The sequence below is a fragment of the Argiope bruennichi genome, chromosome 9, assembly GCF_947563725.1.
Source record: "Argiope bruennichi chromosome 9, qqArgBrue1.1, whole genome shotgun sequence".
Classification (NCBI taxonomy): domain Eukaryota; kingdom Metazoa; phylum Arthropoda; class Arachnida; order Araneae; family Araneidae; genus Argiope; species Argiope bruennichi.
In genome coordinates, this window is record NC_079159.1 from 99,205,043 (window position 1) to 99,230,082 (window position 25,040).

The following is a 25,040-nucleotide window of genomic DNA, read 5'->3' on the forward strand; positions in this document are numbered from 1 at the left end:
AAATTATAGACACATTTTGACAAAAAAATCATTAACTACGATTTGAAATGCTCATAAAATTTTTATTTATTAAAATAATTTTTTTTCTTGCTGTCTGTGACATTTTATGTAGCTTTAGCTATGTATAGATGAAATAAAAATTAAATATTTAAAAATTAAAAATTAAATATAAAAGGCAATGAGTGTATTTTTTCTTCTAATAGTGAACTTTCAAGTATGTTTTAGCTATCTGGTACAATAAAAAAAAAAAAAAATGTTTATGTATCATTTAAAAAAAATTCGTCTCGGAACCTAGTCGGATACGTTAAGACACGTATATATTTCTTTTCCGTTGTAAATAAATAATATATAATAATAATATTAAATGCTATTTATAAAGAATGTGTAGTTAATAGAATAATTAATTTTTTCTTATGCTAATAAATGTCTATTCCAATAAAAGCCATCTATTGTTGTTGCAAGTCATTCTTTGAATATGTAACTTCTTCGATTTAAAATCAAAGCGGAAAGTAATTGTATTTTTGTGCTAAAATTAGATCCACATAATAATGCATCACCTTAATCGTAATTCTGAAAATGCAGTTTTTGCTTATAATAGTAAAAATATGCATACAGTGAAATTTTTTTAAAAAGTCTGGTTGGCTTCTATTGAACACGCTAAATTCTCTTCAGAAATTTGATTACTTTGTTTATTTCATATATATATATATATATATATATATATATATATATATATATATCCTTATATACTTTTAATTTGACATTTTACTATAAAAAAGTTTTTAAAACATTAATTAGCTCAATTATATATTTTTTTGCATTAATAAGTATAGTCTATCTTTACTTTTTAAGTTTTTTATTTTAATTATTTATTTATAAGCCAGTGACGTCTGAGCACTTTATATTAATTGCTGATATGAGTCTGAAGAGAAGCTACAGCTCTCAATGTTTTATTATTTATTGAATTTAATTAATAAAATTATATATGCATTCATTTAGAATGTAAATAACTTTACTTTTATCAATCAAGTTGAATTTATTAATATTGGATCAAAGTTAGCTGAAATATATTTTATAAATTTTAGATATTTTAAATTATTTAGTGATCAAGAAATTAGAAAGTATTCTAAGGAGCACAGCAAACTATTTTCTTTAAATCTTTATCATTTTCTCAAAATATCTAAGCTATTTTTAGTCCTTTTATGACTACACTGTGATTAACCCCTTAACTGTTTCATTTTCTTTACTATCTAATAAGATGACACCTTCTATTTTGGGAATATTTTCTTATTTTGTTTCAAATGTAAATCCATTGCATACTTGACTTATCTATGTATTTGAAGTAATTTTAATATTGAATTATAATCATCATGAATGGCTTATTTTTTTGCTTGCAACTATCAAAATTCGATAAATCGATGCACGTATGGCACTCGGGCAAAACAGTTAAGTGGTTAAAGTCGTATGTTTCTCAAAAGTTTAAGAAGAATGCCAAAACAGAGAAGTTGAAATATATATAGTCGAATAGCTTCTTATAGCGACGGTTATTTTTTCAATATCAAAGGAATTATATTTAAACTAACTTTTGATTTTCAAATTAACCCTCCCCTGCTCGTATTTTGAACGTACCAATTATTTTAAACCCGTTTCAAGACTATTTTTATATCAGTGCTTCGCTAGTAGAAATTCGAGTTCAAAAGTAAATTTAAAAGGGCATTTGCCGGCAGAAAATGGGATCAAGGATTCTATCCGCATGAAACTGTATTGTGGAGCGAGTTTGTTTTGTTTGCTTTCGTTAAATGGCTTGGTAGCTTTTTCAGACTTGGTCGACAAAGCGTGGGGTTATTTATCCAGGGTATAAACACTTCCAAGTCGTAATGACATGCTAGGCAGACTCGTCGAACAATTGAGAAAGACATACCCAACCGTTAACCATCACTTTTAGAATAAAATTACTCGTTTGGTTGAGTCTTTTGCTGTGATGGTTTAGGATCAGTTATAATGGCATGTTATTTGCGCACCTATTTTGCTCGCCGATTTGCTGTTATGGATCTCATTTTGATGCTAGAATTTTTTCTTCTATTGAAATTATTTGTGAAAGATGTTGAAAAGCTTGTTTAACGATATCCGAAGAACGAGTTTCAGAACATTTAATATGATTGTTATTACTTTTATTTTGTGGTGTTGTGCATAAAACTGATAATTTCCTGCTTTTGATTTAAAAATTGTGTTAACGAATTTTTTAAATTTAATTTTCTGTGATACTCATATTGTGTAATTTTAAATATGTACTGTGGAATTCGTATATCGCATTTATTGTATTAAAAAAACTCCGGAATGGGCGCCAAGGATTTTAATGGAATTTGGAAATAACCTCCAAAAGTCGGATAACTGGAATGCTAAACAAATGATTAAAAAGAAATGCGCACATGCATTAAAAATTTAATTGCTGTTATATAAAAACGACAAATAAACTATGAACTTTCTTGTCAGTAATTTTCAATATATTATTTCCTTCATTATACACGCAATATGAGTAGATGTATTTTGAAAATTTTATGAGTGAAGATTTTTGGAGCAGCATAGTGACTGACTTTTTCATATTGGATATATTTTTCTCTAAACATATAAATATATTATACAATTAAAGATCATTAAATATATTTACAATATCAAATGTCTTGAATCCAAATTTTCAAAACTTCATGGCAACGCTTTTGATTTTTTACTTATTTGAGATCCGGTTTTCGCAGCATTTGGTATTTTTCTTTTCATAAAATCTCAGAATTTTAAATATTTTATTAAAATATGTCTTTGCTACTCAACAATTTTCTTATTTTTTAGAGTTTCATTTTATTTTTATTTTCATTAGCACATTTCTTTTTATTTTGGTTTTAATAATTAATCTTTTGTTTCACATGTCTTCGCAACCAACCTTACCTTATTTTTCCTCTTTAACCAGAAGTTCGTCTTCAAGTTAAAAAGTTATATTATGAATTGTGTAAGAGGAATAGTTACGTTTCTTCGATGCTGCATATTATTAAAATGGCCCAGAAAGTTTTATTTCGCATTATTATTTCTCAGCATCCAAGGGGCCTCGGTGGCCTGGTGGTAAGGTCTCGGCTTCGGAACCGGAAGGTTTCAGGTTCGAGACCCGATTCCACCGAAGAACCGTCGTGTAAGGGAGTCTGTTACACGTTAAATCCGTCCTGACCAAACGTCCTCCCGCTGTTGTGGTGTGGTGTGGAGAGGGGGGTGCCAGCTCAGGTGTCGTCCTCGTCATCTGACCGCGGTTCAAAATGACGAGGTCCGTCCCAAAGTAGCCCTAGTGTTGCTTCAAACGGGATGTTAATATAATTAAACTAAATTAAAAAAACTAAACTTCTCAGCATCCAATATATGGTATTAAGTATGGCCTGATTGATGATGATTTAATTACATCTAATAGTAATATCATGCCGTTTTAAAATTTCAGGTGCTTAAATTTATTTTCAGTTGGGTGTAAAGATTTCTTGTAACAATTTGCAACGTTTAAAGAGCTTACCACAGCTGTTATTCAATAGATAACTCCTTAAGCACATGCAAATGCTTAACGAGAAACTGAGAATCACTTGGACATATTACGCGCAATCAAAGGATTAACTTTAGCAGTTCTAAAATAAATAATTAAAGACATTTTTTTTCAATAACTTTTGGTTTTTGTTTTTCATAATTTTACAGTCTGTCCAAAATTTTTTGAACATTCTGTATATTGTGTTCATTTTATGATTTTATTTTGCGAGAAACTGAATATAACAAGTATTAGAAGATTGCATATTAATTATTAATCTTCTTACACAGTTTTTATCTTATACATGTGTTTCATACTTTATAAATGTAATGTAATGGGCTATTACTGTATATATGCCATGTTCATTTCTTCATGTTTCATGAAACTGAATTGTTTATGAATTTGCCTTTAGTATTGAAATGTGTAAGTTATCTTTTTCAATTTAAAGAAATCGTTTTCAGAATTCGCATATTGTGTGTGGCATTTGAATGACTCATCGTTTCTTGTTTGAATAAGGCAGATGTTATTTATGTAGAAAAATTCAGTTATCCAGTATTTCAATCTAAATAGGAGATACTGAAAGGAAAATTCCAAAGGAAACATTTAAATGTTGTTATAAAAATTCGGAATTTAGAATATTTTTATCCAAACATTTATTTTGCTTTTAAGAGTTTCATTATAGCCTCTGTTTCGTGAAATAATTTGCTTTTATTCTATTTTTTTCTTCTTTTTTCTCTTGAAACTAAGAAAAATTATAATCCATTTAAGGCTTATATTGTTTATTTATTTATACTTTTTAATCTGCTTTTATTTTTATTGATAATTAATTAAACCATATTGTAATTCATTATAATCGTCGTATTCTTAAATCAAGAAGGTGATATGGTTATACATTGACCGTGTGAAGGCCGTTTTCATGTTTTTTTTTAATAGTAATATTTATAGTTGACATATTATCTGCAAATCTCAAAACGCGTTTCAGAATTAACAGTTGGACTTATAACGAATAAATTTATCATGTACTTACTTTCGAAGAAAAGATTTTTCCTGACTTTAATTTGATTTTTAATTAAAAATTAATTCTAAATTTGTCACTACTTACTTTCTAAGATTCCGTTTTTAGATTTTTTCAAAATTAAATAATAATAATAAAAAAAAATTTCTATTTTAAAAATATTTTAAAATAATTTTTTAAATTATATTTATTAATAACATCTTAACCACGTTTGGATTTAAGAAATAAACTAAAATGTTGTAAATTGAAGTATTCAAATAACCAATATATCAAAAATGAATTCAAAATATGCATAAAATCATTAACAGGAAGATTAAGAATTTTAAGAAATTCCAACTACATCAGCAATTTTTGTTTATTTTTAAAAATGAATGTTGAATTTAAATTAAATAAATTCAATAACCAAATAATTATAATTAAATATAAGAATATCTTAAACATAAGGAACATAACACAGTGGTGTTTCATGTCAGAAATTTTTTTTCGGGAGTTAAAATTTAATGACAAAAGCCGCAACTGAATGTTGCTACGAAAACTGTTACTCCATGAACGGTCACTGGTAAGCATATTTACCACTTTTGAATTTAAATGATGTTTAATTATAGAGTTGGTGCATTTTAGAGCCATTGAAGTAGTTTAATCGTCGTTTAAGCATCTGATTACCCTATTAAACCCATTTTAAAATACTTTTTGGAGCCCTCATAAAAAATATTTTGCAGGTGGTAAGAATATATACCAGAGAATTATAAAAGGTTAATGGTTTTTTTTTTTTTTATCTAAAATATTTTCAAATCAATCTTGAATCTTCTTCCCCAGCCTCTATTCTTGTAATTAAATTCATTAGAAATTTTTAATGCATACCACATACAAATGTCATTTGTAAAATTTTATTTTATTAATTTCACAGAGTATTTGAGAACATGCTTTATACATTGTGTAAAATTTCCATTTCATTAAGAAAAAAATCCCTTTGAATGCAGTGCCATTGACATTGTTTGCAAGTTAAACCTTCTAACGGAGTTTGTGGGCGAGAATACAGTGAACTCCACCTATTTCATTCCTTTCACCTTCAGGTTCTTTTTATTGTTTCGTAAAGAACTTTGACAAGACACTTTGAAATTATATATTTACTGGCTCATTTTTTTTAAAACAAAATATGTGGATTTCAATATTGTCATATTTTGTTACTGTCTCTTGTAAACATGGCAAATATCTTTTAAATCAAGTAGCTAGTTTTAATTATCGTTAATATACTAATTAATCGAAATATGCAGATACATAAGTTTCGGAATGCTGCTAGCATATTTCGTTTTCCAGAATGGCTTTAGTTTGTTTCGTGCACGTTAAATCCGTCGGGACCAAACGTTCTTCCGCCGGTGTGATGTGAAAGTTTGGCGGGGGGGGGGGGGGTATCGTCCTTGTCATCTGACAGTGGCTCAAAATTTCGAGGTCCGTCCTAAAATAGCACAATTGTTGCCTTAAAACGGGACGATAACCTAATTAAAACTAAACCAAATCCAGCTCATTTCGCGCGCTTCCGATATAGTTAAGCATTTCTGAAATGATAAATACAATAAATGCAATTTTAAATTATTTAAAATTGCAAGAACTGCTAACATTAATTTTGTATTAATTATTCAAAACAAAATAATCAATATCTGAAAATAATTTTTTTTGTAACATAGAGATATATATGCAAGTGTTAAAAAGAAAAAAATATATAATTTTGAGATTTTTAAAAATCAAAAGTGAATTTATTTTCCCCTCTGTTTTTATAAGACGTATTTCTACAAAATATATCGACATAACATTAATAACATTGAAATAATTGCTGAAAATGACAAGTATTAATAAGATTAATTTAGTCATGTCAGTCAATATTGATAAATATATCTAATCATAAAAAATATATCAATATTTTTATCACATTATTTTAAATCATACTTGAGAGCATTCTGAGTGGTTAGGGAAGTGGCAAAATTAATTGTCGGCATTTTCTGTAAACTAAGATCCATTCTCCTTTGTTCCGTTCATTTCGATTGAATCTTCTGAATGATTCTTCAGCATTTCCATTCGTTCTCGTTTTCGATGATTTCAATTCATTATCAGTCATCTATTAGACTGATGTGTTTTGTAATTTCCAACCCCCCAAAAATAGTTTGTCTCACATATTTACCGCCGAAACAACAAATATGTAAACAAACCGAATGTGCTATCTAGTGCCAAATGGCGATTAACAAATTCAGTCAAATTTTGTGTCCACATAATATATATATATATATATATATATATATAATAATTTCGAATCCTGTCGGCTTTTTAATATGTAACATTATTTGTTGTGAAGCAGGATGCAGTTGTGACCAGCAGTGAAGAGACCTTTTAACATTTTAAAATTCTTTTTAATATCCATCGGAAAAGCATAATTATTTACAAGCAGAGACGCGGACAAGACGTCAGCCGCAGCGCAGACAAAAGCCGAAGTGGGGAAGAAGGGCTGAAATAAATTATCCCTCGCCTTATATAACCTTAGATTTTGATAGGGAAAATATTTCTTCACAGTGCCAATATATTAATAAGATTCTGATAGGGATTTCTGACGCATGTCGATCACATGTAAGGGAAACACAGGGATCTTTTAAGAAAGAATGTGCGTACTGGACATTTTTACCCCTTCACGCCGAGCGTGTGAAAGTATCTCGATGTTTAGCTGATTCAACAATTTAACAAAGCTTCTCTTGAATTAATTAAGTAGAGACAGTGGAATTGGATCACGAAATAAGAGAATATTTTAGAATGAAGTTACTATGGGCTAAATTAAGATGAAGTTACTGTGAAAATTAATTAAATTGAAATTAGAGTTAAAATATCATTACATATATATATAATAGAGAGAGAGAGATTGTGACTTCCATTGATCCCTCTTCTGTATTCAATAATTACTTTTTTTAAGGTTTTAGCTAGTAAATGTATATTTGGAGGGGAAATTTAAATTATAGGATGACAATGTCTTATCATTTTTCTGTCCTTTTACATAGCCATATTAGGATATTTCAAGTAATAAAACATAAAATTAATACAAGCATCTCCTTTGTGTAGAAGTATGCTGGAATATGAAAATCGAATATATTCTAGTTGCATCTTTGTCGTAAAGTAGAACTGCCAGACATGGCTTTTGTTTGCTAGATAAAGTTATCTAGAATGGTTTGAAATGAATAATTTGCATAAAGTAAGATATTGTATGCTTTAAAGACACTGGATATATAGATAAGAACGCTATTTCAACCTGAATGGGTGCACATTTATAATTTTGAAAACTCATTAGGGTGTATAATTTTTCCTCTGTATTGTTTGTTATTGAAATCATACGATTACCATTAAAGTAAAAAATATTGTTATATTTTGTTATAATCTCATGTAAATATGAGATATAAAATCCTAAGGTAATAACGTGCTGATTGTAATTCTTTTAAATTCCACTGTAATTTTTTGTGAAATTGTAGAAACTATTCTGTATTTGAACCTTTTTTTTTTTTAAAAAAAAAACAACAAAAAAAAAAAAACAACGCTTTATAAATGACTCAGATGGTATCAAAAACATCGAAACTCGACATACTAACCTTATAAAAAGGGATGAGCACTGATTATAAAATTTGGTGCCGGATTTATTCATTTAGTTTATTGTATGTTCGTTCTGTCAGCAATATAAAATTGCACAATTCTCATTAAGCGTAAATGTTCACTGATAGTGAAAATATATTTCTTTTCTGAGTATGCCTATCTTTTAATCTGAATTTAAGAATTCTAACATCCCTTATCCAACAGCAAGTTTACATGCTGATATGATTTTAATCACTTGGTCTCATCTTCTGATTCTATATTTGTTTTAATTGTGGCAAACAAGAGTTTATTACCTTTTCAAAATCAACTGTAGGTTTTGTTTCAAACAGATTAAATGATGATAAAATTCATTGCAGAATCGTCCTAATGATCTACTTCTTGATTTTCGAAGCGTAAAGATCGGAAATTTTGATTATTAGTACATCAACGTGTTTAAAAAAAAAAAAAAAAAAAAAAGGGAATCGGAATGGTGTATTAACGAGGCATCTGGTAGATGTTTTTTTGCTCGTTCCCTTCGCAGGTACGCTGTCTACCCACATAGCAACGGCCACAGACCGGATGCTGCCGGCTCATCGTCCAAGAAATGACAATGGCGAATGTAGTCGTGCTTATCTTGTTGCCTCCGCTTCTACACCATCCTCAGCACGCCCAATGATTTATTATTGTATGCTGTTTGCCTCTTCTTTTGCCGGAGCACCGCCCACCGTACCTGTGAGTCGTCTCTTGGGCGATTCATTGCCACTTGCGAAAAAGGAAGATTTCCTTTAATTTATGAATTGTTTGTGTTGGGGTTTATTCTCTGTAGGAAGCCTTCCCAGAGTACAATGTGACAGTTTTCGCGAGAAATAAGGTGGTGCCTATAAAAATGTCTCAATGGCCTGAGTCATCTTAAGCTATTTTTTTATTCTCATCATGTGGTTTTCAGTAAATAAGCAAAAAGTAAAGAAAACGTGGATTTGTTTCATCTGGTACATTATGTCTCTGATCATTATCTCTTGGCGTTGCTTATTCAAACCTCGTTATCCTTAATTAATTTTCTTACTAGACCAAAAAACTTACCAATAAACCTATTTTTACCTCTAAATCGCTCTTCATTTCTTTATGCTGTTTCAGTCTTATTTCTAAACAAACCCATTCTTCAGATACCATCCCGGTTTTACATTTTTTAACTTAAGAATTAGTTTCCTGTAGAAAGTAAACCGTACAATAATATAATTTTCAGAAAACCATCAAACAAGTAAAATAAATGGATTTCAAGGAAATATACCTAGGAATTCGGCGAAAGTTTGCTGAAATTGAGAATTGTAATTATTAAATGCCATTTTTTTTCAATTTAATTCCAATATTTTTCAGATCTGTTCTTTAATCAGGTATGAGCTGTAGATGTATAAATTATGGAATCTTGCTTGACTCCGCGAATCGCATGCTTTTTAATTGAGTTTTAGTAATAGATGTAATGTTAATGTAAGTAATACGAATATAAATTTATTAAAGTAATAGTTGAAAGGATTATCTTATGACTTTCTCGCACACCTAGTACAAAAACAGTTTGTAATCGTCAAAAATTTTGAAATCGAAATTTTGACGAATTTCCATGTTTTTTACCTCTTTGAATTCGAAAAACGCATTTTTGGAAAACGCCTGTTTGTGACAAAGCCACGAACTCTGTATGAAAGTTAACTCATGATACCATTTAGTAGGCGGTCTTCACACCAATTTTATAGATATCTATCAAACTTTGAGGAAAATCCGTTCAGAGGAAGTGTGTTCGGCTGCTCGAATATAAGTTAACAGGATAGCTACAAAAAGAAAAGAACTAGGTAGATAAAAATTTAGTACTCAGATTCTATATCTGTAGTGTAGACATTTGTCAAATTTTGAGTTAAATCCAACAAGGGATTGACGCTCTATCGGTCTGTACTTCTAGAAACATGTAAACGCGACAACTCAAAGACGCAATGACTTAGATATATCAAATTTGAGGTGTGATTTTGTGACTACAATTGCACTACTGTGTCAAATTTTTGTTTTAATCATTTGAGAAGAACGCGCCCTAAACTCAAATTCGATTTTCGAATACTTTTAATCGCATGCCAAGGATTTATCGCCAAAAAACTCGCCTAGAATCACACGATAGATTCAGTAAAAGTGCTTAATTATATTAATATTTAAATTAATATTTCGTAATTATTGTACGTTAGTGCCACAGTAGGCGTTCTCTTGAGATAATTACGCCAGAGTATGCAAGAAAAGTTTGGGGAGACCGCACCCGTTAGTATTGAAATATTTTGGATCGGAATTAAATGACAACATGAAGCGAAAGCCAAGCTATCAACGTGATAGCATTAGTTTTCCGAAAAGTTAAAGGATGAAATCGATTCCATTTCTCTATCTAATGATAAACTTTCAGATTCATTTGAAATATCGCAGACTGGAAATTTAATATTACCAAAGGTGATTATGTAGTCCGATGTCATGCACAACAAATCTTGCATTGTATACGTGTGTCCTCATGTTAATGCTAGTTTATTTGAGGTATCTTTCTCATTTGCTTATGATCCAACATAATGAAATCTCTTGAGATAATTATGCCATTTGCGTTTTTTTTTTTTTTTTTTTTTTTGCAGCGATAGAGCCATTTATTGCATATCTGAGTCGTCCACGTTGTTGATTTTAATGTCACTTGTAAACGGAAAAGAGATCAATTGAATTCATTGACTGTTGTGTTACTTTGCACTCCTTGGGAACTATTCCGGAAATATATGATTCAACAGTTTCTTAGAAAAATAAAGTAGTGCCAAAAAATAAATTTCATAATGACCTGAGTAATGCATCATGGTGTTCAACTGGCTTTGAAAGCTTCCATCGTTTGTTTCTTCAAAAAATATTCGAATAATAGCAGAAATAGAAGTTTGCATCATAATGTTCATTCATGTTCAGGCATTTGCCCAAGTGTTGGGATCAGTTTGAAAATCCAGATCTCATAGAAAGAACATCGTGGGCTGCGAGTAGAGCCGTTATCCCATGGCCTGTTTGATGTCTTTATGAGAGTCAAGTTTCTCAACATCGAGTAATCTCTTAAAGGGCCCAACTTCAGAGTTCCTTGTTCCCAACAGCTTTCTGGCAAATTCTGGGAACAGCTTCCATCCTTTCGTGCGAAACTACAATTTTCTTTTTGGAAAATTTGGGGCATCCTAATACGGCCTTTACATGTAATCCTCAGGTTTTCTTCTGTTTCGGTCCATGTAAATGTTCATCGGCGATTAAAACTTAATTCTATCGACGACCTCAAACGGACCATTCGACAACGTCGCTGCTTACTACTTGCAGTCGACAACATTCTATAAGACCAGAATTTTCAAATCGATTCAACGCAGGGATAAATACATCAACATGAATGGCTGTTATACTGAAAAGTAGCAAACTGGCAATTCTTTCATCCCTATTTCATATTGCGATTCATAGCATTTTTTAAATATTATATTCAACATTGTTTGCGATACTTATTGATACACTCTCGTGCAAATCAAAAGTATCAGGTACTCGGTATCAATTGTCGGGCTAGATTGATACCGATAGGTTATCTCCTCGACCCGTTTGCGTATCAGTCAGATACATAGTATCAGGTCGATACAGTATCACCCAATTTTATTCCGCTCTACTTCGGCGACGTATGCATTTTTTTAAACAGCTACAGAAATTTTTTTTCGTACCATTATTTAATATAAATAATTTTTAAACACTTTAAATGCAATATTTTAAAATTATATGATTAATGAGTTTTTCTGTGGATAAATAAATGCATTTTTGGTTTAAACATCTTTTTTTTTTATTTTGAAAACAAATAAGTAACTAAAGCAGCACAATAATTATTTATGAAATAAACTGAACACAAATATGATTGAATAGAATTTTCGAAGTATAACGATTTTATATTTTTAAACTTAAATATAAATATTTGATGAAGTGCTTCTTAAAAACGAAATGAAAATTAAATTTTGCTTATAAATCTTTTAAACGTTATTAAATTCCTTATTTTTTAAATAATGCATTAAAATACAAAAAGTAAAAGTAAAATTAACAATCGGGGGGAAAGAAAAAGAAATCTAAGGGACCTAAAAAGAATTTAGAAGGGTCTCAAGAAGTACTTTTTAAAATCGTATGTATTTCATCTGTTATTTTGGATTTGAGACATCAAATTTAGTATAATCTGTCATTGAAATGTATCTCAAACATTGGAATAATTTTGAGACGATATATGGTCGTTTCCATTATATTTATCATAATTTTTCATGTTACTTTAAAAAGGAGACATTAAAAAAAAAAAAAAAAAAAAAAAAAAAAAATAGAAATTTTGAAGATATCGTCGCCAATGAAAAATTTCCCCAAAATTATTTGGTTATCATCATATTACCACAGTTTTAAAATTTTATGTATTAAATGTATTATATGCAAATATATATTTTACTCGTGTTAAGATTTGATATCATTATAATTGTTCCAAGAAATTTCAATGTTATATAAATTTGTCTAAAATATAGTTTTCAGACATATTTATGTAATGTATTTTTAATATCCCTATACAAATTTAAATGTATTTTGATATATAAATTCTGTTGTAAATTGATTGATATACTACTGATCATCTGCAATGATGTGGAGTTTACTGCCTCTAGTGACATACGATATGCATTCTTATAACACAATGAAACAGGAGACATTTAAAATTTTGACATGGACTTTACGTTATAATGAAATATTTCCCTTTTCTATCATATATTTTCCCTTCACTGTTTTCTTGGAGATAAGGCACATTTTACTTTCTGTTTTCCTTCGCAGCGCTATCTTTATTTGAAGGTTTGAAGTTATTTATAACTAACTGTATTATAAAACTGTTGTTTGGGTAGTGTATTGAGCTGACAAAGAGAATCATGAGTTTCGTTGTTACTTTTACCATACATGCTACATTTGAATTGCGATGTTTTTTTAAAAAATGATAGAAAATATTCCCTTTGATTATTATTATTTTGCTGCTGTTACAATAAAAATATAGAGTAAATGCATTTCATTGCGTATCTTTCAATAAAGAAAGCATGATCAATTAATAAACATTGATCGGTATAAAGGATTTTTGTACTTTCTCGCATACGAAGCATACTAAATGAAAATGTTGTAATCGTCAAAAAACTCTATCTTGAGATTTTGTATCTCCACGTTTTAGATATGAACACTTAATTCAGAAACATAAAGAACTAGAGAAGGAAAATTTAACTTCACTACAAATTTGGCAGATTTTTGAATGAAATTTCTTTCGTAATCCACCTGAGAGTAATTTGCCTATACGTCCGTATTAAGCACGGCAATTAACAGCTGGAGTGTCACCCCAAAACTTTCTCGCATACTCTTAAATACAGGCGTTATCCCAGGGAGCGCCTTTATTTAAGAGTATTGGCGTAAAATAATTATGAAATACTAACTTTTAGCGTGAATTTAGCATTTTTACTAAATCTGTCTTGTGACCCTTGCCGAATTTTTTTGGCGATATTCCCTGGCATGCGGTTAATACTATCCGAGGATCGAATTCGTGTTTTAAGTAAATTTTTCCTTGCTGATTGAAACAAAAATTTTACATAGAGCCACACTTGTAGTTACAAAATCACATACCAAATTTCATATGTTTAAGTCATTGCATTTTTGAGTTATCGCGTTTACATGTTTCTGACGTTCAGCTCGTTGTTGGATTTGACTCAAAATTTGATAGATGTCTACAGTGTAGATGTTAAATCTGTGTACCAAATTTTATCTTTCTAACTCACTTTGTTTTGTAGTTATCGTATTAACTTTTATTCAGATAATCAGACAGACAGACTTCCCCTGAACTGATTTTGTGTAAAATTTGATAGGAATATGCAAATTTGATCTAATGACCGTGTACCAAATTTCACCGTCTAGCTCAAAGCACTTTTGAATTATCTTTGTTGCAGATAGATAGATGCATATTTTCCAAAAATGTGTTTTTCGAACTCATTCTGGTCTAAAACATGGAGATTCGTTCTAATCTCGAGTTCAAATTTTTTGACGATTACTATACTTCTTCTATACTTCATATATAAAAAAAGTAAAACACAAATAGCTAATTGGATGAAATTTATCACATCGTTTTATCATCAGAGATATAAATGTTCAGATTGTTCCGAAAAGTACGAATTGTCTTTAATTTGAATGCGGTGATTAGAAACCGCTATGAAACTTTTTAAGTGTTCTTGCTACCAAACGTAAAAATATGTATCAAATTTTGGATCCAGTCTGTTTTAAAGGAAAGTATTCAAAATGCGTATTCATTTTTTCATCGTTTCCTTCCCAGTATGCCACAAGTTTAATGTGCGTATGCGCTACGTGCTTGTTTCGTCATCCCGTTACGTGACTGACTTGCAAGTTATGGCGCTTTTAATGTCATTCGTTCAAAGAATACAGATTTTTATAAGAAGAAATAAATAGGACGTACCATATATTGTTAGTGTGATAGTTGAGGGTAGAACACTCTTTTTGGTTCTTTTCTATGTTTTTGTTTATGTGTGGCATTAAAAAAAATATTTTGACCATAATTAGATGATTTTTGTTATGAGGTTATCCGACTATTTATAATTAAAATGTTGCAGTGTAAAAAAATAAAAATAAAATAAAATAAAATTTGTCTCCATAAGAATGTCAAATATCATTTGTATGCATTTTAGTATATACCCACACGAACGCTGCCGAAAATATTCTCTAAGTTAATGATAAGGGGTCATTGTCTAACAGTACAAGAAGCATAGGCCAAATAATTCTATCGTAGTTATGATGGTCTTTAATTATGAGTTGTAAGTGGTATAATAAAGCAGTAGATAATACAACAAAATGCTAATTTATTAATGTACGCAAGATTAAAGATTTTTGGATCAGAAATCGACCATTTTTAGACCCTTTTTTATATCCTTTATTTCCTTTTGTTCTAAAGTGCATGTCATCAGATTTAACATTCTTAATGACAACTTTTTGTCCTTTACAGTGATATTTCAATTCTAATCACCTATATTTTTAAAGTGCCGAGTGATTTTCCGGCAAAGCTGACAGTCAATTAAGAATTTTCATTAAAAAAATAAACACAAGGTTTGATTTCTTTTAAAGTTTAACTTAATACAACATGATTTTCATGAAAGGAACGTTTTACCTAATAACTATTCGTTTATGTTAAAGATGTGTTAGATTTAAAAAAAATTTTTTATAGGAAAGATTTTATTAGTATTTAATTCTTTCATATTTTAACCACCTTCCCTTTTAAAATATAATATTTGCTTATACAAATCGTGCTATTTCGTTTGAAAGGTTTGCCCACGATTCTGGTATCATATCCAGTATTGTTAAAACATGTTTTCAGTCAGAAAGTCAATTTGTGTTTGAAGGATATTAATAGGAGGAAAATCGTGATAAGGGCTTGCGTTAACAGAATTAAAAAATGATTCCAAAAAGTCTCGTGTTCGGTGTCTGGCATGTCTACCTATTTATCTCTCTTTACCAAGGATTAACTGTCTAGAAAAGCGAAAGGGTGGAGCCTGCTTGCCACGACTTTTCTTATAAAAGGCGTTTGAGTTTATTTGGCGTTCGCAGAAAAATACAAAATGTCTTTTATTATTTTTCTTGGTATACAAGATTGACAAGTGATTGTTTTAACTGGAATATGTGAAAAGAAACAGTGCATCAACTACAGTTTAACCAACATATAATGAAGTTTTATATTGAATTTTTAATGAAAGAATTGTAAATGACAATTTAATGCACAATTCATATAATCTTTACTCTTATGAGTATTATTTCTTATCTCTGATTACTTCAGGTCTGGAGTAATCCATTATTTTACTTGTCTTGTGATTTCTGCATATTCCTGGAGTCATTAAAAGTTAGTAGTGTACCCAGAAATTGTATTAAGATTTCATTATAGAGTTTCAACCGGAATTTCTCGTTACATGTTTTTTGAATCAGAACATTTTTGCTGTTTTGCTGGTATGTTTAGTTATTTGTCTTTTTCACTGAACTGGAATTAAGGCAACAGTTTTTAAATGATAATCAAATGAATTTCAGTTAATTTGTTTTTGTATGTTCTGGCAGTTACCCTGTGGAATGCAGGGTAATTTGTTCTAAATATGCCATTTGTTAAGATTTTTAATTTTTGAAATTCTGATTAGAGACCTCTAATTTTTTAAAACCATATCATAAATAATAAGATGCATAGTTGAAACATGACTGATTAGCTAAAAGAATAATGCCATGTTATTTTCTAAAGAACGATATTGCTCTGAGTTTATCCTCTTTACAATTAATTGTATGTATTATTTAAATTGTCATACGTGTCATTTTTCTTTTTGCATCCCATTGTGTGTACTTATGTCTTGCATATATAAAAAAAGCCGTGTTCGCATTCTCCATAACAGTTTATTGTTTTCTTCTTACTACATCCAATTAACATGGGATAACTTATGTACGGGTCGCTTTTTTTTTGTAGCATTAAATTGCCGAGATTCCCCTCTCCATTTCCCCATGGCAACCGCCTTAATGGTTGCTGTCGTTGAACTACGATTATCATCGTTGTCTTAAAAACTATCAACATCAAGTTCTTATCTACCTATGTCTTGAAATCTAAGTGTGAGATTATCATCGTCCTATCCACGCTTGTCTAACCCGATGTCCGATATGACTTCAAAAGGACTGACCTTTAGCGTTTTGAATTTTCAGAAGATCAAGCAGCTCTTCATTTTGTCGCACATAACTAGAGTTGAAAGCACTCTGTTCGGTGCTTTGTTGTACAATACATTTTCTGCTTTGACTTCTTTTAATCATCATTTAATTCCATTTTCTGAAGTCCTGAGGCGAAATAAACGTTGAAGATTTAAAAAATCAAACCAACTAATTTAATGTTAAAAGCTCTTTCCTGTTGTTAAACATCAACTTTGACATGCATCAACCTCCGCAGAGAATGGAAGCATGGATAATGCTCTTTATGAAAAGTAATCGGATGAACTGCTAAAGCGTGGTTATAAATTGGATTCGTGCGGATAAGTGACTTTGAACTATGAAATCTCTACTCCAACTGGGATTCTTTTGTCGGATATACTTGTGAATATTAAATGAGGGCGGGCCAGAATCTTCAAATTATAAAAATCAAAGTCCACAGTAAAATAGCTGAACCATGAATCTATTCAGTAAGGTCGGGCATTAGGAAGCGTTGTTGCTCTTATAAACGTATATTTTAACGTGTTTTAATATTATTTTTAGTGCAAAACAAGTAATATATTTTTAAAAAATGTAAGTCAATTCCTACTTAGGTCAACAATTTTTTTTTTTTAAATTTTAGTTACCTTTTATTAATTAAGTTAATTTTAATAGCAACTAAAAATTAATATATATATATATATATATATATATATATATATATATATATGACAGAATTACAATATTAAGTGGCAAAATAAAGCTTGGTGACCATTTTGAATAAAAAGTATTTTATTAACGATTTAAAATTTGAACAAGATATATATATAGAAAGAGTGTGAGTTAATAGTTGGAATTGAAGAAAGTGATTGTAAAAATTCTGCTTTGTTGATAGATGCAGGAGAGAAGAAAACAATCATAATTAACAAAGTTCATTGATATAAACAATATAATCATTCAAGTACTTTTTAAAATCCTATTTCTTTGATTGCTCAGAATTCTGAATAACTAAAATTTATGAATTTTTATTGATGCTGTTACTTCTGAAAATTGCTATTATTTAAGTTATGTTTTTGAAATGTGCTGCTAAAAAGAAAATGTAAATGATAATCATAAATAGTACTTGTGTGTGTGTGTGTGTGTATATATAATATATATATATATATATATATATAATATAAGTAACCATATCTAAAATTTAAAAAAAAAAATGTTTCGGAATCGCAGCTAAAAATTATTTCTTATTCAAACTAAAACGAAAAAAAGGAACATAAAAAGTACATTTTTTATTTTGTTTAATTTTGATTTTTTCCTATTAACTTGGTTTATATATATATATATATAATATACATACACACACCCTAATCAAAATGAGCCATTACGTGTTTTCATTTTTCGATTCCTACTATTAGCTCACACACTCACTCTCTTTATATATATACTAGCCGCCTTTGGCGACCAGCCGGTTCGCCAATCTTAGTGTTCGTTAAATTTTAATAATTAAATATTTTATGCAATTCCAACTTCTTCAGCAAAATATTTTATTCTTCAGCAAAATATTTTAAAACTTCAAATTTTGATAGTCATATAATTCACTCATAATATTATAAAGGCCTTCAGTCATAACGTGATATGTATCTCTCTAATTTTCTGTTACCCCTCGTAGAATTTATGCTTTAAATTAAAGTGTAAAGGATTAATCTGCAATTAATATAACAATATTTTTTACTGAAACAAAGCATTTTTTTAATAATATGATTACTGATAATAGAGTTACTGAGCGTTTAAACTTTATGGGCACTAAAGAATATCTTTCTTAATTTATGTAATATCTCAAGCATTTGTCAACAAAATTTTCTCAGATTCATCATGAATGGATCGATTCATTAACAATGTTTCATTTTAAATGCATCAAACACTCAGAAAATAAAATGAATCGTTTAAAATAATCTGTCGAAAACAGGTTTAAAAAAACTACTTAAAAAACGATGTACTTAAAACTATAAGCATATATAAAAAATATATATAACTAACATAAATACAATTTAATTACAAAAGCATGTAACTAACCTAAAAATAATTTAAATCATTGAAAACAGGTTAAAAAAAACTACTTAAAAAACGACGTACTTAAAACTATAAGCATATATAAAAAATATATATATAACTAACATAAATACAATTTAATTACAAAAGCATGCAACTAACCTAAAAATAATTTAAATCATTGTAAACAGGTTAAAAAAAACTACTTAAAAAACGATGTACTTAAAACTATAAGCATATACAAAAAATATATAACATAAATACAATTTACTTACAAAAGCATACAACTAACCTAAAAGTAATTTAAATCGTCCGTTGATAATGGTTGCCATGCCAACGATCAGAACACATGCGTGAATTTTCTTCGCCTTTTACGTAACGCAAATGCGTGAATTTTTCTACGCCAGTTGGGGTAACGCTATGAAGATTAGACATTTTTAATTTCCTTTATTCTGTGCTATTTTAATTCAAAAGTACTTCAGAATGAATCTGAAACATGGATTAATTAACAATGTTTAATTTTAAATGCATAAAACATTAAGAAAATAAACAGAATCGTTTGAAATAATCCGCCGAAAAATCTTAACCCTAGCCTCATTACTGTTGGGAGAAAAAAAGAACTAAAGCCTAAATCATTTGGCGTTGGGGAAAATTGAAGATTTTTTTGGCGGAAAAGTTGGCGGTGGGGAAAATGGAAGATTTTTTTGGCGGGAAAGTTAGTTTTTAATTAATAATTGACTACCCCTAACATTTAGGGGGATGAAAAATAGATGTTGGCCGATTCTCATAGATACCGGATAAGCACATAAAATTTCATCAAAATCGGTCAAGCCGTTTCGGAGGAGTATGGCAACGAAAACTGTGACACGAGAATTTTATATATTAGATATCTTGTTCAAATTTTCAGTTGTTAATAAAATACTTTTTATTCATCCACTCAAGTTCAAATACATTTTTTAAAACTTGTAGACACTTGATGATAATGACACTTGATGTTAATACAGTTTTTTTCAAATATTAATTAATTACTTAAATTTGTCCAGTAATTTCTATTTGGTCGCCAAAGTTGCTAAATCCGTCGTTATGTCGTCAAATGGTCGCCAAGTTCGTCACTAATTTTGTAATTATTTAATAAAAAGTAACTAAAAAAATGTTTGTTGATCTAAGTTGGTATTGACTTACTAAATTTTGTTTTATATATTATTTGTTAAAGTAAAATAAAATTTCCTATGGGTTGACGCTTGAACATATTCAAATAGTTAATAACTGTGATGGAGTAATTGTAAAGTGGAGGTTGTATAAGATTTTCGCATTATGAAATGATTTTATTAGTCCAAAATAGGTATTGATATATAAACTATAAAGATTTCGCTTATAGATCGTTTTGAAAGAATTTATTATCGGTGAATCTCACTGTGTATGCTCAACTGCATTGATTACTACATAAAAATCCTTGCTACTGAAAAAGAGGTGTGAATGTTTTCTAGAAATTTGTTTGATAATGACATATATTTATCCACTTGAAAATAATTGCATATTTTCATATAATTCCCCCCCTCTCTTTATCATTATTTCGGGAGCTTTGACCGCGTTTGAACTTAATGAAACAATGATGTATCCAAAATTCTTTTGTATGACGTTGATTTTTTTTCTTTGATGACTGCTATTTATTTTATTTCTGTGAAGTGAAATTTATCATTAATATAGATAATATGAATGCGATTTAATTTTTATAAATGTTTTTTCCATGAACTTTAATAATTTATTGGCATCAGTTTTTTTTTTATTTGGAAATTTGCTCTTTGAATGAAGAAGAGTTTTTAGTTAAATCACATTCGTTTGTTTAAGGTCTTAATAGATTTTGAAATGCTAGTTTAAAAAAAATCTTAATTTATAAGGCGATTATAAATTATATAGGATATTCAATGGTTCTTTTGATAATATTGGTTCCGTTATTTCCTATGTTTTTTATATAAATTGATGATAAGTTGATGTTAGCAGTTCATACAATTTAAATACTTTACTTTTAGTTATGAATGTATTTATAATTTTTTTGTTACTAGTAGAAATGCATGATTACATGGTGAGTGAGTGAAACGAGCTTGGATCATGTACTGATCCCAAAAGAATCACAATGTGATTCTTGGGGAATTGTGCGGAGCGACCAGAGGGTACTTTTTATTGAAACATGTACTGAATCGTTGTTAACGCACTGTTTCAGGTGTCCAAAATGTGTTGTCATTATTCCAGTAATGAAAGTATTTTTTTCCATTTGTAATACTTTTATATACATTTTAAACCTTCTTTTGTAACATTATAGTACACAAAATTCATATAATATATTTTATCAAAGTTTATAATTTTTTTTTTTTTTGCAAACTTTAAGCTCGTTACGGTAGCTGAAGAAGGGTGTTAAAATGCAATCATTTTTAAAAAAATTCTTTTTGAACCTAAAAAACAACTTTCCCCCACTATTATCTTTAAAAAAAAAAAAAAAAAGGCTATTTTCGTTCCACCCTTTTGTACACTTTCTCATTTGTACGTCATTTTACACCAATCTTTTGAAAGAGGTATCAACTGGCTTTACTGTTCATCAATCTGGAGTAGTACAGAATTCAAAATTTACAATTCATCAATCTGGAGTAGAATTCATTTTTTGAAAAACAGATCATTCATATTTAATTTCTTATATTAAGCTTATGATACATTAAATTTATTAATTTCCGCGCACAAATTAAAACCAGAGTGAATTTCTTCCATTCGTTTCATTTCATTCAGAAACATTTCAACTCGCTCAATTAAAAATAATTCAACTCGTTTAATTAAAAGAAAGCTAAAATTTGCTTTCTGTTTCAATGATACATTGTTATACTCATGCTGAATCACAAAATATTTCCTTACCTAACCATATAAACCGAAGAGAAATCAAAATGCGTTTGCGAAATTAATTAATATTTATTAATTTTCTAAATATTGTTTGTATTTGACCCCACAAATTCTTTAATATCAGGTCATTTCACTGAAGAGACAACAAAGTAAGTAATCAAAGCGAAAGACGATCATGACCTTTGAAATGCATGGCTTAATTTTGAATTGCTCAAATATCTTCATAGACTGCATTCTTTTCGAAAGCAAAAATTCAAATGTATGTTAATTCTTTATTCGGTGCTAAAAGTTCCTCTTTAGCATCCTCATTGATTCCAAGGTCGCCAGGTGGTCATTTCCTCCCTGGCGTGCAATTGGTAACCAAACTAAGGGCGGGAAATCTTTTTGGCCGTGCGCGGAAACTCGTAACAATTTCATTGTTCTCATAGCATACCGGCCGGGCTAATGACTGTTATTATCGGAACTGACAAACCGTGACCAAAACGCAGACGGCCTGATAGGTGATGGAAAAGAATACTCCGGACGATATCAAGTGGGGAGAAAAGATGAAGAAAGTAGATGGGATCTTTGGTTTTTGCTTTAATTAGCTATTTTTAATTTTTTGTATCTCGCATCTGCCTGTGACTTGCGTATGTATTGAGCTATTAACTTTTATTGGGTGTTAATGCTGTTTCTCTTTATTGTTGTTACAAAAAGAGGTTTATTGTAACCTGGATTTGACATATTAAGATCATGCCTGTTGTAAAAGTTTGAAGCTTGATTAGGGAGTGTTACATCTTTTCTCTGTGTGCTATTTGAGGAAAAACGGTCTATGAAAAGTCAACAGAATGAAGCATATGGCATTTATTGCTATCATAATATTACTATAGACAGTACAGTAAATAAATTTAAATAACGTGTGTCATTATTCTTTTCAAGTGTTATAAACTCATAAATGAAATTGCAATTAATAGTAAATTTAGTCCAAGTTTTAATCTAATGGGCAACAAACTATTTTATACATTTGGGAGAGATAACTTATATAATGAAAATCCATTACATCCTTTAATATTTATTTTTTAATGATTTATTTATCCAATAAGATAAAATCTTAATTTGTATATGTATTATTTTGGTTTTGATTTCAGCATTTTTACATTGACATTATTAAAAACTTAGCATTTTACATTTTTACATTATTAAAAACTTAATGAAGGACATAAAATTTTCATGTGCCCAGAGTATATCAATTCTACGAAAGTGTTTTCTGTGTGTGTGTGAATTCGTATTGATTCATATATTTTGGTGTGCATCTATTGATACACTTATGTGTGTCTGTGAAAATTCCACCTCCCGCCATCTTTAGCAAATCTCATTTCAAAATTAGGGCAGATAATATATCACAACTAGATTATTTTACTTGGATTGATCAAAGTACGATTTCATTTTCTGAGCAATATTTCAATTTTGCTAATGAAATTATTTTTAATTGCCAGTAACTTTCGTGCATTGAAGTGAAATTGACTTTTAAATCAAAATAAGTTGCAGGCATTATATAGGAATCTATGTCGTGAACGGTTTATTAATTCTTATATTGCAGTAGCAACTATATCTAATGAGTTGCTGAAAGCCACCATCCGTCTCGTGTGATGTCCATCATTATTCTTTAATTAAATTCGTTGCATATTTTTTTTATTACGGCCCTTTCATCCGAAAACTACAAAAAAGGCTTATTATAAGTCTTGCATTAAGTGGACCTTCGTTTATTATTTTATTTAATTATTGAATGAAATAGTTTTCCAGGGTTAGGGCACAGAGTTAACGGTTTAATATAAAAAATAAACAAAACCGTCGGTGAGTAAAAGAACAGAGAATAGAAAATATGATCGAGATGGGGGAAAAAAAAGGAAAAGCATAATGAAAAGTGCGGTGTTGGAAGCGCAACCGGTTTCTTCCTTATACAACTCTACCGATTGTGTTGATTATTATTTAGTTTTTTTTTTGTAATTTTTTTTTTATGTAGCATCGCCACGCTTAGATGAACTTGCTCATTATATTCGCGGATTCCACGGCTACCTGTCTAGCCAACAGAGGATGCCTTTATTATTATTTATTATTACTATTGCTCACTAGTCTAAGATGTGTGTCTGAAACGCAGCACCCATTGCGTGAGGAATTCAAGCTGTTTGCCTACCAACTATAATATCTGCGGTTAGAATTAACCTCTTCTATCTGCCGGTTATGTTGGTGTGAGATTCTGCTACGCGTACAGTTCGATGTGATGGATTGTTTCGCTATCGGACCTACTTTTAGTTTTCGGGATATACCTCATTTGTCGGTATATGTTCTAGAAATGGAATTAACGAACAGATGTTTCATAATCAGGTAAAGGAAATTTTTATTTTTATTTTTTTACTATGGCTGATTGCATCATTTGTACACAGGGATATTGAGGTTAAAAGCATGCATCTGTATAGGTTTTCCTCCCTTTCCTTTTAATAAGCGTGTAGATGGGTCTATACTGAAATATTTAGTGCGTTATTGCTGATTTCAGTTTGAAAAATCGAAATTAGTAGTGCTTACCTTAGAGATTTCATTGTTTTTGAAAAATTGTGCTTTTTGAGTGAATATAGTTGTGATGTTTTTCGTACTACATATGAAATCTAATGTAAGTTTCATGTACTAACATTATTATTCAAGATGCCTTTCAATGTTGCACTTCATGAAAATTTGCTGCGTTGTTTAATTTATAACTACAAAAAGCATGCTTTGGTTGTTATAAAAATGAATACTTCACCAGAGGCTGAATACCTGTAAAACAAATTACACGAAAATCAATTTATTAGGTGAATGTTACATAAGTTAAACTACATATTTCTTTCTTATTGTTTGATAAGTTGTTTTTTATTAAATTAAAATTATTTCAATAGCTTTAACGGTAATAAATCTTGTTTCATGAAAATGTTGAAGACTGAAATTTTCTCAATACAAGACTGAAAATATTCATCAAATTTTCAATATACGAAATTGTTTAATTAAAAGAAGAGGGAAAAAAGGAACATCAATTCATTTGTTATTAAATTCATCGTTTTTAATGTTTAGTATTAACATATAATATATGAAAATGCCACTCAGTAAAGCTACATTATTCATCAATACAATGAACTCAAAAGTTTTGTCAATATATTTTATTTTTAT

At 29.6% G+C, this 25,040-nt stretch overlaps 1 protein-coding gene across 6 annotated transcripts in view; it reads left to right on the plus strand.

Moving 5' to 3' along the window:
- Positions 1-25,040, plus strand: part of LOC129983737 (ensconsin-like) — an 86,247-nt gene that overhangs the window by 35,998 nt on the left and 25,209 nt on the right. Inside the window, exon 1 of one of the 6 annotated variants that reach the window (XM_056093346.1) lies at positions 22,320-22,417. The exons of 4 other annotated variants lie outside the window; for them this stretch is intronic. The gene's annotated coding sequence lies outside the window, so the exon portion shown is untranslated. Of the gene's footprint in view, positions 1-22,319; positions 22,418-23,916; positions 24,228-25,040 lie in introns of those variants that run through there. One more of the 6 variants, XM_056093343.1, reaches the window with a different exon arrangement.